Below are 6,000 nucleotides of genomic sequence, written 5' to 3' on the forward strand. Positions count from 1 at the left end.
TTTACCGGAAACAATTGATTTCATGCGAAGGGCTTCGTCAGCTTATTATCGGTAACATCCTGCATCGAGAAGTTGTTGTTCTATTACCGGCATTATGGAAAGTGAAATTGTTGTCGAGTTAACTGTTTTAATCGGCTTGTTATATTCCAGTCATCGGCATCTTGTTACTTTCTTATGGGCTTGTTACCGACGGCAACAGATGTGTCAACAAATATAAGAATTATAAATTAAGTTTTATTGGTATCTGTTTCATGAAAAAACGATATGTCGGCGATAACAAACCAGTAAACCGCCGAAAACAAATCGATGACACTTCGAAAACATATTGCTTATATTTCGATAACAAATCGAGAACCTTTTGATAACAAATCGATAAAAAACAAAAATCGATAACCGATTAACAAATCGATAACCTTTTGATAATATATCGATATTTTTTCGATAAACAGCTGAAAACTGTGTGCAACACTCGCTGAGTCGACGATAGACGTAACAATTCGTTTGGGAGAAATTAAAAGAAGGCAGGAGTTGCATATAATCCATCAAGCAGGATAGGCGTGGACAAAAGCGCGGGCTGCAAAATTTCTAAGATCGCGTGCAAATCCTACGATATTAGACTCACAAAGTGGCTCATACATGGGAAGAGAGAAGACTTAAGGCTCACGATGGGCATACTCACTGCCACTGACACTGCTTTCTGGCCGTCACATGCTTAAAAATTGGGCCTCGTCAGTAACAGCAAGTGCAGGAAGTGTGAGCTGCAGGAAGAAACGGTTGAGCACGTTCTGTGTCCTGCGCTCGCCAGGTCAAGGCTCCAGCTATAAAGGGAGGCAGAGTTACCAGACCTAGAGGCAACAATGAAGCTGGGTCCTAGCGAACTGCTAGTATTTGCCAAGAGGACGGAGTTATGCTATAACGTGTGTCCTGGAACCTGATTGGGATTCTTCCGTTTGGTAGTTTTGGTAGCACTATGGACACATTCAGTCCATGTGAGGTCTTTGCTGACCAGCCAGTTCAACGCAACCCAACCTAACCCCCCGGTTTGATTCCGGCTTCAGTTTTGATTTCCCATCTTTCCTTTGCTTTCCCATCTTCATTTTCATTCCATTTCCCTTCCTTTCTTTTCCGTTTCTTCCCGTGATGATAAATATTATCATCGTTATTATTATACATTATTATCGACATTGTTATTATACTGCTCTTTTTCTACCATCTCTTTCCCTGTCGCATCTTCTTACAATACATTGCGAATAAAGATGTTCGCACATAAAAAGTTTATATCAAAAACCACCCGTTTCAAATATAAAGGTTTCAAATTTATCCGAACTTTTTACGCCAAATGTTCCAAACAATTCCTTTTTTCAAACAAATATACTACAAAAATAGTTTCTAGAGAGCAATAACTCTATTCGACGTAGCCCGATGTTTCCATACTAGACATCTCAAAAGTTCTTCAATCAGCATCCCTACTATTAAACACAGCCGCTGAATCACTGAACCCTTAAAACGTCTTACAACCGACACAATAAAATTCACAAATAAGCACGTTCATGCAATTTCAAATATACATATGCACATAAGGATATGTAAGTATATATATTTCTTAGTTTATGTTCGTGGTCATGTTCTGATTCTTAAACTTTGTAGTAGGCTTGTCTATCTTTTGAGGTTATGTTTGCGTAGGCGCAATGTGTCTGATAAGTATGTCAACAGCAGCAAGACGCTATTTGTGATCCCGTAGTTAATTTGAAAAAAAAAAAAATTTTTCTGTCTATGTAAATATACAATGTATATTACACATACATGGTAACACCATAACTACGTATGTATATAATTATGTTATAAAGCGCTACTTTGGAAATTATATGTGGGTAAATATAAAGGCGCAACTTAAGTTAAAAATAGTTACACTTTCCACTTACTTACTTACTTACTTAATTGACGCTTAACCGTCTAAACGGTTATGGCCGTCCAACAAGGCGCGCCAGTCGCTCCTTCGCTCCGTCAACCGGCGCCAATTGGTCACACCAAGGGAGTTTAAATCGTTTTCGTTGGTCCCTCCAACGGAGTGGGGGCCGCCCTCTACCTCTGCTTCCATAGGCGGGTTCCGATAGAAACACTTTCTTGGCCGGAGCATAATCTTTCATTCGCAAAACATGGCCTAGCCAGCGCAGCCGCTGCGTTTTAATTCGCTGGACTATGTTGATGTCTGCGTATAGCTCGTACAGCTCATCATTAAATCTTCTTCGGTACTCGCCATCGCCAACGCGTAGAGGTCCATAAATCTTTCGAAGAACTTTTCTCTCGAACACTCCCAAAGCCGCTTCATCTGCTGTTGTCATGGTCCATCTTTCTGCCCCATATAGCAGGACGGGTACGATAAGTGACTTGTAGAGTATGATTTTCGTTCGCCGAGAGAGGACTTTACTTTTCAATTGCCTACCTAGTCCAAAGTAGCATTTATTGGAAGGATTGATTCTTCGCAGTGCTGGTGTTGCTGCTAATGTTGATGCTGGTTCCCAAATAAACGAAGTTTTTTGCTATATCGAAATTACGGCGTGGTTTCCAAGGCGCATATGCGCTGACTCTTTGCTCGATGACAGCAGGTACTTCGTTTTGCCCTCATTCACCATCAAACCCATCTTTACCGCTTCTTTTTCCAGTTTGGAGTAAGCAGAACTAACAGCGCGGGTGTTTAGGCCGATGATATCAATGTCATCAGCATATGCCAGTAATTGCACGCTTTTATAGGATATTGTTCCAGTGCGGTTAAGTTCTGCAGCTAGTATAATTTTTTCCAGCATCAAATTAAAGAAATCGCACGATAGGGGGTCACCCTGTCTGAAACCTCGTTTAGTTTCGAACGGTTCGGAGAGGTCCTTCCCAATTCTGACTGAGCTGATGTTGTTGCTCAACGTCATTTTGCACAGCCGTATAAGTATTGCGGGGAAACCAAATTCAGACATAGCGGCATATAGGCAGCTCCTTTTCGTGCTGTCGAAGGTGGCTTTAAAGTCGACGAAGACGTGATGTGTGTCGATTCTCTTTTCGCGGGTTTTTTCCAAGATTTGGCGCATTGTGAAAATCTGGTCGATGGTAGATTTACCAGGTCTGAAGCCGCACTGATAAGGTCCAATCAGCCGGTTCACGGTGGGCTTCAATCTTTCGCACAATACATTTGAAAGGAACTTATATGCGATATTAAGAAGGCTGATTCCACGATAGTTGGTGCATTTTGCAGTATTCCCCTTCTTGTGGACTGGGCAAAGAACACTTAACCAACCACTTACGCACCACAAAATTAAAGGTGAATCCGATTCTTGTCGGAATGGGATTTGAAATCAATGAATATTGCTGCAATGAGTTCAAAACATTTTGGTTTGGTGGTTGAGTTATGTTTTTCTGGCCTATAAATATAATTTGAACATCAAATAAAAAAAAATCATAATCCCTAGCAGAAATATTTATGGGCTTTAAGTCCGATTCTGGCAATAATCGGATTCCATGACACCCCTGAATAACTATTACTTTTTTGCTTATCTTAGCTCAATAGCTCAAAGTTTTGAAAAAGAGTATATAGTACATTTTTATGAATAATTGAATAATTGCCCCAGATCATCGCACATTCCCATGCTATAATGAATGCAGATGATGTAAAACTTTGTCAGATAATACCTCTGATACTGCTCCCTCACACCTGCTCCAGACTGATGTGGACTTTTTCCGAAGCTGGCGAATGGTGGTAAGTGACTCAGCTGTTCCTTTTGATCTTTTGATGAAACTAAGTTTTAATCTGCATATTACGTCTTTTGCCAAAAAGACGCTGTGTGTATTTGGATTTGATTATGGAGGGAACACTTCTCTGCTCTCATACCGTGCAGAGATGACGAACCCGATCCCCCAATCGATGATGATGGAATATATGGCCCCCGCCCGATTATGACGAAGTTAGAATAGCAATAACCAGATTGAAAAACAACAAGGCCGTGGGCGCTGTTCGATTACCTGCGGAGCTATTCAAGTACAGCGGCGAGGAGTTAGTAAGTCCACAAGAAGGGGGATACCGCAAAATGCACCAACTATCGTGGAATCAGCCTTCATAATATCGCATATAAGGTCCTTTCAGTGTATTGTGCGAAAGATTGAAGCCCATCGTGAACCGGCTGATTGGACCTTATCAGTGCAGCTTCAGACCTGGTAAATCTACCAGCGACCAGATTTTCACAATGCGCCAAATCTTGGAAAAAACCCGTGGAAAGAGAATCGACACACATCACCTCTTCGTCGATTTTAAAGCCGCCTTCGACAGCATCAAAAGGAGCTGCCTATATGCCGCTATGTCTGAATTTGGTTTCCCCGCAAAAATTATACGGCCGTGCAAAATGACGTTGAACAACACCATCAGCTCAGTCAGAATTGGGAAGGACCTCTCCGAGCCGTTCGAAACTAAACGAGGTTTCAGACAGGATGACCCCCGATGGTGCGATTTCTTTAATTTGATGCTGGAGAAAATTATACTAGCTGCAGAACTTAACCGCACTGGAACAGTATCCTATAAAAGCGTGCAATTAATGGCATATGCTGATAACATTGATATCATCGGTCTAAACACCCGCGCTGTTAGCTCTGCTTATTCCGAACTGGAAAAAGAAGCGGTAAAGATGGTTTTGATGGTGAATGAGGACAAAACGAAGTACCTGCTGTCATCGAGCAAAGAGTCAGCGCATATGCGCCTTGGAAACCACGCCGTAATTTCGATATAGCAAAAAACTTCGTTTATTTGGGAACCAGCATCAACACTAGCAACAACATCAGCACTGAAATCCAGCGAAGAATCAATCTTGCCAATAAATGCTACTTTGGACTTGGTAGGCAGTTGAGAAGTAAAGTCCTCTCTCGGCGAACGAAAATCATACTCTACAAGTCACTTTTCATACCCGCCCTGCTATATGGGGCAGAGGCATGGACCATGACAACAGCAAATGAATCGGCTTTGGGAGTGTTCGACAGAAAATTTCTTCGAAAGATTTATGGACCTCTACGCGATGGCGATGGCGAGTACCGAAGAAGAGTTAATGATGAGCTGTACGAGCTATAGGCAGACATCAACATAGTCCACCGAATTAAAACGCAGCGGCTGCGCTGGCTAGGCAATATCATGCGAATGAAAGATGATACTCCGGCCAAGAAAGTGTTTCTATCGGAACCCGCCTGTGGAAGCACAGGTAGAGGGCAGCCCCCACTCCGTTGGAAGGACCAGGTGAAAAACGATTTAAACTTCCTTGGTGTGACCAATTGGCACTGGTTGGCGGAGCGAAGGAACGACTGGCTCGCCTTGTTGGACGGCCATAACCGTTTAGACGATTAAGCGCCGATTAAGTAAGTAAGTAAGTATTTGGATTTGTTAAAAGGTGGGGTAAACAGTTCAAGGTTTCGTACGTCACTAAAATTGTGTACACATGAATTATTTTGTTTTGTTGATTTTTCGACAGGGTGGATAAATGATGTATATTGGAACGATTTTCCGTCATCCCTTGTCAAATTTGGTTTCGAGATAAACCGGTTTTGGCCTTTTGCCATCATTAGGGTTGATTTTCGTTCTCGGAAAATCGTTCCACTATATATCATTCTTTACACATCGTTGGTCCGTCCGATACTTGAGTATTGCTCATACATTTGATGTTATGTATTTCAAAATTATATAAAGTGGATTGAATCATCACAAAAGCAATTTTTAATCTTTTCTCAAATCTTAACCTGCCACCATACAGAAACAGGATTCTTCTTATCAACTTACCCAATCTGGAAAAACAAAGAATATTACAAGCAGTACTGTTTCTCCATAAACTGATGAAGAAATTGACTCCTTTGACATTCTTTATCGTTTAAACTTTGCTGCCTCTTTTAGAATGTCCTGACGCTATGTATTTTTCTCGTACCCCTTTGTCGTCGAAAATTTGCTAAAAATAATCCTATGCTTATCAGGTGGTCGCACACAAA

The sequence above is a fragment of the Eurosta solidaginis genome, chromosome 5 (genome assembly GCF_040869045.1).
Source record: "Eurosta solidaginis isolate ZX-2024a chromosome 5, ASM4086904v1, whole genome shotgun sequence".
Classification (NCBI taxonomy): Eukaryota; Metazoa; Arthropoda; class Insecta; order Diptera; family Tephritidae; genus Eurosta; species Eurosta solidaginis.